The 13,223-nt window shown below is 46.6% G+C and overlaps 1 protein-coding gene across 6 annotated transcripts in view; it reads left to right on the plus strand.

Moving 5' to 3' along the window:
• Positions 1-13,223, plus strand: part of Mta3 (metastasis associated 1 family member 3) — a 121,848-nt gene that overhangs the window by 99,301 nt on the left and 9,324 nt on the right. The gene's annotated exons all lie outside the window — the stretch shown is intronic.

Below are 13,223 nucleotides of genomic sequence, written 5' to 3' on the forward strand. Positions count from 1 at the left end.
CCACTTCCAGCTACCAAATGAGTTTGAGGCTAGCTAGCCTGGGCTAGGTGAGCTCCTGCTTTCCCTGCCCCTCCCCACACAAAAGAAATAAAAATCCCAAAATAGATTCCACACCAAGACTGGTGTGAATGTCTAAGTTGGTAAGGGGGAGCTGCCATGGGCCAGTGAGACATTGCTCAGTGTAATATCTCCCGCTTCCCTGGGAGACGCCTTGTGCACGCGTCTGTAAGGAGCACAGTTTGGAGGGGCATCTGTCCTTAGCAGTTGTTCCTACTGAGGAGTCTTCTTGCTGCTGTGCAGGCTCATGGCTCAGTGTAGGTTTCCTGGCCTAGGAAGGATCCTTTTGCCCTGTGTCGAGCCGCCAGCCTGTTCCCAGGCTCCTTCGGTATTCTGTGATCACGTTGGATTTGGCGTTTGTCCCTGAGTTATCTCACCTTATCGTTATTTTAATTGCCCATGAGTGCCACAGATCATGAAAGGAATTGCCTGAGTGATACCCTAAATACAGAAATAATTTGTTTGAAATGGAAAACCTGAGAAATATCGCCTCTTATCCAAAGCACTTCTCTTAGGCTCGGCCATGTAACGACTCCTCAGGTGGAATTGAATTATCTCACCATTTGGACCCTAACCACCGCGGTAATAAATCAGCCAGGCGGCGTATATTGTTCATTTCAGTCGTCCTGGAGTTTGAAGCTGTCATTATTGTTTAAGCGTTGGCATTTATTTATGAGTAAATCTCTCCCCCGGCTTTCCATGCCTTATGGACTCTGCATTCTTCAGTGACAGTAAATTACTTATAACAAGGCCCTAGAGCGAGGATATGGAATAGGCCTTCTAATAATAATTTCCCATGGCTGACTCCCATTTACAGTGACGTTTGATGGCCATAATCGTGCCAAAATGGCTGAAATAGTGAAGGTGAGGAGTTCAGTTTGTTTATGTAAGGTACAGTGTGTTATAAATGTGGCTGTCAAGAGTCTGGGTTACACAAACACTGTCATGGTAGTAAGAACATTGGCTCCTTGTCCCCTGTGTGCCTGATGTGGAGACAATAGAAGACCAAGGAAGGAAAGTCTCTGTCAAAATGGAGAAATCAGATTTTGTTCCAGCTTACTCACAGCTGAGGGACTTTGGGTTCAGGCTTAAATAGAATATTGACTCATTCTTTTTCATCTGATCATACCCTTTGCTCTTCGTGGCTGTACAGTCCTACCTCAGAAACAAAAAGTAGGTTGTGATTTCTCCTCCTCTTCCTCTTTTTTGACATCGGCTGGTCTCAGGCTTATGTAGTTGAAGACAAACTTGAACTTTTGCTCTACTGACTTTCCCTCCCAGGTGCTGGGATCACAGGTGTGTGCCATGATGCCCATTTTATGTGGTGCGAAGGGTCAAAGCCAGGGCTCCGTATCACTAACTACTTGTGTTAGTCTCCTTCCATACTGCGGTGACAAAAAGATCTAACGAGAAGCAGCTGAAGGGCTGGTGAGGCTGCTCAGTCTGTGCAGTGCCCACCACACAGGTACGAGAACCTGCGCTGAAGCCAGGCCTCATGCCTTGTGTCCGCAGCTCTAGTGCAGGGCTGGTGAGCAGGTGTATGTGTGTGTGGAGACAAGAGGGTCCCTATTGCTCAGTGACCAGTCAGTTTAGCTGAATCTGTGAGCTTTAGGTTCAGTGAAAGATCGTGTCTCAAAATAAAACAAGGTGGACAGCAATAGGGAAGACTCCACACATGTGTGCACAAACGTGCACATACCTACACAAACGTATACACCTACCACGCCCACACACACGTGGTACCCATACCTACATGAACATATACACCTACCACACATACACACGTGGTACACATACCCACACGAACATATGCACCTATCACACACACATATACATGTGCACATACCAATATAAACATATACATCTAACACACACACATTGTTTTAACAGAAGGAACTTAAAGAAGGGAGACTTTGTTTTGGTTCACAGCTCTGGGAGATGTAGTCTTGTTGTAATAGGAGCGGCGGGACTGCGTCCCCAGCACCCCAGCCGCCTGACTAGCTTATGCCCCAAAATAACAACACACAAATTGTATTCATTTAAACACTGCTTGGCCCTTTAGTTCTAGCCCTTACTGGCTAATTCTGATATCCCGATCAACCCATCTCTAATAATCTGTGTGCACTGGTCTTACCGGGAAAGATTCAGTATGTCTGACCCGGCGGCTTGCTTCATCGCGTGCATCTGCCCGGTAGAGAGGAGCATGGCGTCTCTGCTCCAGAGAGCAGAGCTGTCGAGTCTGAGCTCACTTCCTCTTCCTCCCAGCATTCTGTTCTGTTTACTCCTCCCACCTATGTTTTAACCTATGAGGGCCAAGCAGTTTCTTTATTGCTTAACCAATGAAATCAGCAGATTGATATATGACACTCCTACATCACTTCCCCTTTTTCTGTTTAAACAAAAAAGGAAGGCTTTAACTTTAACATAGCAAAATTACATATAACAAAACAGTTATCAAGTAAAAATTACAATATTTACATCTATTTTATCTTTATCATAACTAAGGAAAACAACTATAACTATCTATCTATTCTTCAACACCATCAGAGACTCCAGAAGAATATAATATTACCTAAGTAAATAAGAAGTAAGCAACTCACAAACTCTGGAAATGACAGAGACATCTCGCTGCCTGGACAGTCACCCAAAGTTTCTCTGTACCATTGGGGCATCCATCTTCAGCCTCGAGGCCCATAATATCCAGAGACATTTCCACAAAGCAGGAAATTTCAAAGTCAGTTCAGTCACTATCTGTTGTATCCTACAGAATGTCTCACAGACTCTTTCATGAATCAGGAACCCCAAAAGATCATCTCACCTTTAGGCAAGTTCAGTAGTCCTCTCTCTGTGGGTTCTCTGTGTCCAGTTTATGCAATAGTCCAGGCAAGAGCAGTTTCTTGCCCAAATGGCTATCAAACTCCATAAGGATCCTCTTCGATGCCCATCTTCTTCTTGAAGAGTTTGGTGCTGCCAGGAGCAGAGTGTCTCATTGTCATGAAAAGTCCTAAGTTATTAAAACATTAAATGCCATATTCTGCAGTCTTTGAAAGATATGAAGAATGTCTATCTAACTGAAATGTATCTCTGTATATCTAGAAAATCTAACTAACATGACTACAAGCTTGACTATTACTGATGATTATCCATTAACCTATATTTCTTAATTATACATTACATTTTTTAATGAACTACACAATCACAATATCTTAATCAATAGCAGAAATATGCATATACATATAACAAAATTGACCTTAAATCTCTATCAATAAAGCAAAATCTATACTAATACAAATTATTAATATCTATATATATCCCCCTTTAAATGTTAAAGAATGTTTACAAACCATATTTGGGAACGTGGGTTTGTAGTAATATGGAGCGGCGGGGCTGCGTCCCCAAACACCCTAGCCGCCTGCCCTGCCCGGCTAGCTTATGCCCCAAATAATTACACGGACACTGTATTCTTTTAAACACTGCTCTGGCCCATTTCTAATCATCTGTGTAGCGCCCCTAGGTGCGCTTACCGGGAAGATTCTAGCCTAAGTCCATCCTGGGTCGGAGCTTCATAGCGTGCGTCTTCCCTGGAGCAGGTAGCATGGCGTCTCTCCTGCGTCTGCTCCGGAGAGCAGAGCTGTGGAGTCTGACCTCACTTCCTCTTCCTCCCGGCATCCTGTTCTGTTTACTCCACCCACCTAAGGGTGGGCCTATCCAATGGGCCTAGCAGTTTCTTTATTGCTTAACCAATGAAATCAACAGATTGATATATGACACTCCCACATCAGTGGGCACAGTTTTTTCTCTCCAAACTGCTTCCTGCTGAATGGGGGCGTCGTTAATTAGGTCTTTCATGGTATAACCTGTGTGTTAGTTTCATCTCAGTTGGCAGTTGAGCGAAGCAATTTTCTGAAGATGTTCACAGCAACCCTTCAGGAGGGCATGGTCCATCATACCACATCGGAATAGAAGAAATGAACAGGGTCTCATCCTCTGTGAAAAAAAAAATAAGAAACTCCTTTCCAAAGCATTATGTCCTTAGATCCAAATTTCAAAGTCAAGGCATTTTCAAAATATCTATGTTGGATTAGTTCAGCAGCATTTATAAATAAATATCTTTTAGCAGCTGTTGCTCTTTCCTCAGCATTTAAATAATTCAAAGAGAGCATAATAGCATACAGTATCAAAATTCTCTGTGTATTTTCCATCTTTGTGCGCTTTATTTTAACCTCTATTTTGTTTATTTTTACTTTTATTTTTTGCTTTTTGAGACAGGTTCTCTGTATCTTTGACCTGGAATAACTTTGTAGACCAGGCTGTCCTTGAACTCTCAGAGATCCACCGGCCTCTGCCTCACAGGCATTGGGATTAAAGGTGTACAGCTACTACACCTTGAACTCACAGAGATCTGTTTGTCTCTGCCTTCTAGGCACTGGGATTAAAGGCACGTGCTACCACACCTTGAAGTCACAGAGGTCAATCTCCCTCTGCCTCCCAAGTGTTGGGATTAAAGGTGTGTACTACCACACCCAACATAGTCTGTCATGATAAAGAAGGCGTGGTAGCAAGAATGGGTGGCAACTGGTCACATTGCACCAGCAGCCAGGAAACAGTGACCTAAAATGGGGCCATGTTGTAAAATCTCAAGGTCCACCCCCAGTGACCTACTTCCTCCAGGGCCACTACTTGGGAACCGAGTGTTCCCGTGAACCTGTGGGGGACAGTTCACATTCAGACCACAGCAGCAGGCAAACACTCTGCCAGGGAGGTGCAGTCCCAACCCTTCGTCTGTCCTTACAGTCACCGATGTTGGAATACACACTTTAGGAAGTCTTCCTTCGCTCCTCTCTGAGGCCATTCGAGAGCCAGGTCCAGCCCCGTATCACAGCTGTGGTGGTCTTTTCAGCCCCTGATGCTCACTGTCGTGGGCTTTACCTGTGGGAGTCCCTCTCTGCAGTGGTTTGTCCCATTTCTCTCTGAATGAATGCCATTGCAGGGCCACTGCTTCTGTGCTCTGGAGAGGACACGTGGGCATAACACGGTGAGTTCTCGATGCCATACTGACAGGGCCAGCACCTTGCTGGGGAAAGACATCTGCCTCCTTCTCCAAAGACACTCGGTTATTGAAACTCTTCTTCCTTCAAAACTCTTTGATCTGCTGTCACAGCTTGGAAAGGAGGCCCTTGACAATGTGCCTTTGTGGCGGGCTAAAGTAACCCATATCTTCTCATCCAGTTAACACAAGAAGATTTTGGGAGTGGGGATTTGCCAGGGAATTTGTTTTGCATACCATTGTACCTATGTGCTTAGCCCAGGGCCAGGCACTTGGGTGTGCAATATAAATTATTGCACAAAGGAAAATGGACCTAGGGAAGCAGATTGTAATTTCCCCAGTTACCAGATGTGGCGGACGACACAGATGGACTCCAGTTTAGGTACAGCTACTCTCAGAGTCAGCTCTACTGATGGTTAGAGCAAGCAGGGTGTGAGCTGGTGCACACCCAGCACCCAGCACTCAGGACGAAGAGGTGGGAGGGGTCTTCAGCTGTAGACCTGCCTGGGTTACATAGCAGACTCTATCTTAAAGCAGAAGGGGCTGGAGAGACAGCTCAGTGGTTAGCACATATGCCTCTTGCAGAAGGTGCAGCACCCATGCCAGGGGGCTCGCAACAGCCTCTACCTCCAGCTTCCTCTCTGCCCCCCACTGTCACTGCAGCTATGTGCACATAGCCTCTCACACACACATACTTAAAAACTTAAATACTTCTTTATATTTTTGGTTGTGAGCTCAGCCTTTCTTTAATGGCTGAGCCTTCTCTCCAGTCCTAAGAATTGTTTTTTAAAGCAATATGGGTAAATACAGAAACTCTATAAGGTATTTTAACAGCTAATTTAACTTCTTATGAAGTCGATAGAACAACACAGAACAGATCGACTATCTTGGTGGGATACAGGAAACAGGTGTGTATATTCTTGGGTTGAGAGGGCTCAAGAAAGCAGAATTATCCCAATTTAGAAGCTTAAGATGATTCCAGGCATTGGTATGCACCCCTATCCAGAGAAACCCTGTCTTGGGGGGAAAAAAGAGGAGGAGAAGGAAGAGGAAACAACAGCCCAAGAGACCCCCACAGCCCTGCTTGGGGAGCACTGCAGGAGCCTCCGGGGTGAGGGGGTGGCCTCTATCAGGATGTGTGGTGGATCTAGGTTTGGGACTAGAACTGCTCCTAAACCTGCCTGGGTGTGGCTCATTTGAACGGGAAGGAGCCTTGTGGCTCTCTAGCATCCCCTTCTGGGAGAAGAGGGAACCGGTAGCAAAAGAAATTTTTTTAGAGACCTGGTCTCAAGTGTCAGGAAGCCTGGGATGTGGGAGTGGAACCAAGAGACCAGACTGTTACAGAAATAAAGGCCCAGTGGACCCTACACTGGAAACAACAACCCCGTTTCTTACTCTCTCAGGACACGGGTCCTGACTAACTTGGCGCTGGAAAGTATGTGGTGAGTGTTGAGTTCTCTGGGCGTAGTTAGCATTCAGAGTGGTTACAGACTCGTGGGAAAGACTTGCCCTGTGTGCTGCAGTAATGAAATCAGTTAGCACAACTACTTAATTAGCAGAGCACACTGTCGAGGGTGTTGATAGATGGAACTAATTTGGCTGGAAACAACCTGCTTCTACTGGATGTTTCCTCCTCCCAGCTTCCTCCCCCCTCTCTTCTCCCACCCTTGCCTTTCCGTCTCATTCTTTTCTTTTAGGCTTCAGAGCCCGCATCCCTTGGTTCTAGGCTTGTGGTGACGTTGGAACATTGTGGTAGCAGAACATGGTAACATTGTTCACCTCAGTGGCAGACGGCAAGCAAAGGTGTATTTCCAGTTCCTGATGGTGGAAACTCTTAATATTTGCAAGAAAAAAAGAATTTTCCCAGGCACTTTTTAAAAAATAATTTTTCCTTTAGACAAGAGTTCACATATCCCAGGCTTCCCTCAAACTCCGTAAGTAGCCACGGACCCCCTTGAACGTGTGGTCATCCTGCCACCACCTCCTGAGTGTGGGCGTGTGTCCAGCACTGGGGACCTGACCCAAGGCTTTGTGCATGCTGGGGAAGCAGTCTAGCAGCTAAGCTACGTCCTAGGCCATCCCATCCTGCAAAACAAACAGTTTCTTACTGCTTTCCTGAGAGTCGCTCTCTTTTACCTGCCCCCAGTGTAGACTTGGGGCAGAGGACAAGCGTGCAGGCGCTCAGTTAAGCCAGCCCTAAGGGGCCACACACAGCCTGTCCCCACCCTGTGGGACTAACCCTACCAGTAAAGATGGACTCACACATCAGAAGCCTCAGTCCAGTGAGCAGGTTGGTGTGGTCTGTGCTGTGCCCTGTACCGTCACACCCGTTTTCTGTTGCACGCAGTGGTGCTCTGATGTCATTGGCGTTGCTGGCAGACCGAGAACCTGCCACACGGGGCCCACTCAGGGAATGCCAAGTACTCAGGGGTGGGCCCTTTAAGGGAAGCTCTCTGTGTCTCTCTGGGAGCCCGAGAGAGGGCAGGAGGGGAGATGGTGAATCTGTGCTGTGGGCAGTGGAGACAGCAGCCAAGTGTTTGCAGGAGCTGGACTCGAACTCAGACTTGTCTAATGGCCCCTGTGAGGCCTTGGGTGACTCACTTGGCTTCTCTGCACCTGTTCCTTCTCTGACTCTGTAACGTGAGGATCACATTTGCCTTACAGAACTATTCTCATGATTAAATTTTTCACACTTTTTGTCACTTCACCATCCCCTCACTTTATGATGTAAGTGGTTTTTTGATTAGTTGTTTGGTTGGTTTTAGTTTCTGAACTAGAGTTTCACTGTGTAGCCTTGGCTGCTCTGGAACTTGCTTGTAGACCAGGCTGGGCTCGAACTCACCAAGATCTGCCTGGCTCTGCCTCCCGAGTACTGGAATTAAAGGCATGCATCACCACTGCCCCACTTATGATGTAAGTGTGAAATTTGCATTTTTGTAGTGGAAAAAAATTGAACAGCTCAGAGAGGTTAAGTGATTTGCCCAAGGTCACATTGTTAACAAGTAGCTGCAGTGGGATTTGAACTCCCGACTTGTGTTGTCTTCCAGATGAATAAGGACCCTAGGGTGTATTATGTGAGGCATGTTCATGGGATATGTTGATGTTTCCTGGGTGTAAGACATGAGTGTTGGCAAATACACAGGAAAACATAGTAGGTATTGGTATCTTGTGGTTTTGTTCCATTTGCCTTTTGCTCAGACTGTGAAGTACATGTCCAACAAAGTCTGTTGTCTCTATCTCTGCTCTCTGCAGCCTCCCCGTCCGTATCTTGCCCCCAGTAGCATTCCTATTCCTGTGTCCAGAAGGGACAGGGAAAAAAGAAAAGAAGGCGCAATGTGTTTAAATTAAACCAGATAATTCCCTGCAGACTTTGCCCTACAGTTGGTGTTGACTAGTGTTCAGGTTCTATCTCCAGGCCGGGGCTGCAGCTCAGTGGGTAGGAATACTAGCCCTGCATGTGTAGCGGTCTGTGTTTGACAGTAGTGTTCAGGTTCTATCTCCAGGCTGGGGCTGCAGCTCAGTGGGAAGGAATGCTGGCCCTGCATGTGTAGCGGTCTGTGTTTGACAGTAGTGTTCAGGTTCTATCTCCAGGGCCGGGGCTGCAGCTCAGTGGGTAGGAATGCTGGCCCTGCATGTGTAGCAGTCTGTGTTTGATCTCCAGAACCCACCTTTTCTAAAAGGGGTGGAGAGAACTGGGTGTGCTAGTGCCCACCTTGATCCCAGCACTTAGGAAACAGAGGCGGGCAGATCTCTGAGTTCAAGGCCAGACTGGTCTACAGAGTGATTTCCAAGACAGCTAGGACTATACAGAGAAACAGTGTAAAAACCAAAAGTGGGTGGGTGAGGAGGAGGACATGCTGGATAGATGGCTCAACAGGTAAGAGCACTGGCCACTCTTCCTGAGGAAGAGCTTTGGGCTTTTGTTACCAGAACCTTTATGGCAGTTCACACCCATCTTTAAGTCCAGTTCCAGGGGATCGCATGACCTTCCCCAAGGACACCAGGCACTTTTGTGGTACACAGGCATACATGTAGATAAAATATTCATAAAAAAGTAAATAAATAATTTTTAATACACCCGCTCATAATCCCAGCTCAAGGGAGGCCAATCCCTTGGGCTCCCTGACCTACTTGATGAGCTCCAGGGCACCGTCTCAAAAATAAATAAGTAAATAAATAAATAAATATTAAAAAGGTAGGTGGCACCTAAGGAATGATACCCAAGGTAGATTTCTGATCTACATGTATGCACATGTATACACGAACACACATACACATACGGGGGGGGGGGAGATTAGCTTCCAGTGGCTGTGGTGGTGCACACCTCTAATCCCAGCACTTTGGAGGTGAAGCAGGAGGGTCAGGAGTTCGAGGCCTTCCTTTGCCTAGTGGAAAGTTTGAGGACAGCCTGGGCTACATGAGATTCTATCACAAGAAAAGGAGGAGAAAGTCTTGGAAAATTGCTATTAAAGTTTTCTTTGAAAAATGAAAGCTAAGATAACAACCAGTTTTGTTGTCTTGTGAATTATATATCATATATAAATTAAATGTCAGCTTGTTCCTTATAGCTATATCTCTTTTTTTATTCATAGACTATTTCATCCATGCATTTAATGAATTTGGGTCATCTTCGCTACCACTGTTTCCCCTTCCCACTGACTCCCCTCCTCCCAACATGTCCCCCTCCTACTTTTTTGTCTTCTGTGTTTTTGCGACCCAGTGAGTTTAATTATCCAGGCTTGCAAGAGCACGAGTGGGGGAGTATTCACTGGAACATGGTCCCCTCTTGTGCAGGTAACCTCAGCTATTCTGAGGTCATGAGTGTAGTGGCCATGTCATGCCCTAGCTACACACGCACGCACGCACACGCACGCACACACACACGCACACACACACACGCACACACACGCACGCACACACGCGCACACACACACACACACACACACACACACACAATTTTTCCCACTGCTGGGAACTGAACTTGGGGCACTGCACACACTACACAAGTGATCTACTACTGAGCTACACATCCAGCTATCTTTATTTCTTGCCCAAAAGTGTGGTCCCCCTACCGTGGCTCCGGGACCACTCCGAGCTTTTTCCCTTACAGGCCCAGCTCCTGAGGAAGCAGAGATAGATTGTTGTTATGTTCTGTGTATATTTGCACATGAGGGGGTGTGGCATCTACAGAGAAATTGTCTTTGATTAATTAATTCTAAGGAGCAACAAAGATGGGAATTAAGTTTCTGGAGAGGGCTTGCTGGCTTGTAGGCTGTATAATTAGAAACCTACAGCAGAGGATGGAACATCAAGATCTTCAGACAGCAGTGTTTTTCACAGTGAAGACTAAATCTGAAAAATAAAAACCCCGGAAAGAAGAGAGCAGATGGACTGAGTAAGCCTCTCAGCCTCCCCTGACCTCCTGGGAAGACGCTGTCTCCTCCCACCCGTGTCAGATGCTTGGACCTTGGTTGGTCCAGTGGCCTTTCGTTACAGCACTATGGTTGCATGCTGTGGCTCCATCGTCATCACATGGAGACCTGGAGGAAAATCCTGCTATGGAATGATACTGACCTTGGGCACAGCTGGAGGCGCCCTCAACCTCTGTCTAGGATGGCATGATTACTGAGCAAGACCCGTGTGTTGAGGAGACCAAAGTAGTAGGTCCCAAAGAGATAGGGGGTGGAGCCAGAGTAGCTGGGCAGGCAAAGTGATGAACTGTGTAATCGCCCCCTTTTAAATCCTCTCTCCTGGCTTATTTCCCCTGAGGCATACTGCTACACTCTAGATTGTTCTTTGTCTTCCGAATTGAGTGATGTCACTTCTCAAACTCTCCCTTGGAGAAGGTATCGACTTGGGATGGCTCTCCAAGCACAATATTATGATCTGGGATGTGAAGAGTGTCCTTTCCATGGCTTGTTTGTGGAACCGAGGATTCAACAAGTCCAACTGTTGGCATCCCGGCTCTGGGAAAAGGGTGGTGGCGAGAGCCACTGTACCAGTATTGGAGCTCTGGGACTGCATCTGCTGTCTTCACAAATGCCAATAAAAATAGACTGCCAGGGACAGCGGATGGCACGCCCAGGCATGCTTGGGCCCTGGCTGCCTTCTGTCAGCAATTTTATGTCATTTCCAAAGACCACAGTTTTCTTTTTGAATGTTCTAAAACATTACTTATAGAAGGAGGTGAAGTGTCTTTAGATTCACTCTGGTCTTCTAGTCTCAGGTGCAGTGTCATAACGTGGCTAAGTATATATTCTAAATTCTGTATTTAAAAGGCATTGTTTGGGGCTGGTAGAGTGCCTGCAGACCCCGGAGTTAATCCCTGCCACTACACAGGTTGATTGTGGCCGCACACATCTCTAATCCCAACACTGGAGAAACAGAGGCAATGTAGAGGCCAGACCGGGCAACTAGGAGTTTGGGGAATGTGGAACAGTGGCAGGTCACTTGCCTGCCTAGCGTCCATGTGTACTACAGTCCTGTAGAGCCTGTACTGCGTGTACTACAGTCCTGTAGAGCCTGTACTGCGTGTACTACAGTACTGTGCCTGTAGTGTACAACCTGAACTACAGACGGTTTCATGAGTCAGGCAAGGGCCTGGAGATGAAAAGACACACACACAGACAGAGAGACATGGGTCATCCTTGAAACAAGAATATTCAGAATGTCCCTTTATTGTGTTCCAGGGAAGCTTATATTTGGGTCTTCCCTGACCAATGGCCACGTCCTAGCTCTCGGGATCCTTCAGCTGCAAGCCACTAGAAACCACTCCCCTACCATCAGGGTCTCAAGCTAATGGCAGCTGCTAGCATAAGTTGCTCAGAACAGCTGCAAGCACAGGAAAACAAGGCAAAGGGTCATAGAAAATTCAGGGCCTGTGGGTCCACAGTCCCCAACACCTACTGTGCACTTGGCTCCAGGTCCAGCCAGGCACATACAAGAAAAGTCCAGAGGGCCATCTGGCCAGCGTTTATTGAAGGTGAAGCAGTATGGTGTAGATCCTAGTGTATTGAGAGGGCTTGAAGGCTACTGGATCATTGTCTGAGGATCGTGGATGTTTCCACAGGCTGTGAAGCCACAGGGGTAGGGACTGTATAAGAAGATAGACCCAAGTACACTAGGCATGACTAATCAGCAGCCTGGGATTTTAGAATATCTGGAAGGATCCCGGATTGGCCATCCCTGTGCTTGAGTTTGCTGATAGCACACTGTCTCCCAAAGAACACGTGTCTGTCTCCGGAGCAAATACTAGTGTGTTCCCAAGAGACTAATTTGGAGCCCTCAATGTGGGGGTCCTGGAAGAGTGACAGATGTGAGGGCGCATGCTGACTTCTTCAGTTAAGTGTTGTTTACCTTCACAGGTCATTACTGAAGCCTTTAAACTCAATCTGTCCCTGGATTTCCCCACCTTGGTAACCCTTCCTGGAGGAAACCTCAGGCTAGAGAGCTGAGTCTCAAGTATGAGAGCCTTTAGATGTTGGAAAAGCAAAGAAGGCAAAGACAGGGAAGGGATTTGGTTTCTCAAAGGTTTACCTAGATTAGTCTCACCATCAATGACAAGGCACAGATGTCTAAGCAGCTCTTTGGATATCAGTACTGCACCATGTTTGGTTTTAAAAATATGTTGTTGTTGTTGTTGTTGTTGTTGTTGTTGTTGTTGTTGTTGTTCTTCTTCTTCTTCTTCTTCTTCTTCTTCTTCTTCTTCTTCTTCTTCTTCTTCTTCTTCTTCTTCTTCTTCTTTCTTCTTCTTCGTTTTAAGACAGGCTCTCTTTATGTAGTCCTGGTCACACTGGAATTTGATATGTAGACCAGGCTGGCCTCAAACTCAGAGATCCACCCAAGACTGCCTCCCACACGCTGGGATTAAAGGTTTGCACCACCGCGCCTGACTTACTTATTTTTTATGTGCATGGCTGTTTTACTTGCATGTGTGTATGTGCACCGCCAGTGTTCATGGTGCCCAGAGAGACCAAAAGAGGGTGACAAATTCCCTTAGGACTGGAGTTACAGATGGGTGTAGGTGCTGGGAACGTAACCAGGGTCTGTCAAAGAGCAGTAATTGTGAGGTATTTTTCAACTTCTCAGTATTGAACGTAGATGTCCCGGTAAGTAAATA

The sequence above is a fragment of the Microtus pennsylvanicus genome, chromosome 21 (assembly GCF_037038515.1).
Source record: "Microtus pennsylvanicus isolate mMicPen1 chromosome 21, mMicPen1.hap1, whole genome shotgun sequence".
Taxonomy (NCBI): Eukaryota; Metazoa; Chordata; class Mammalia; order Rodentia; family Cricetidae; genus Microtus; species Microtus pennsylvanicus.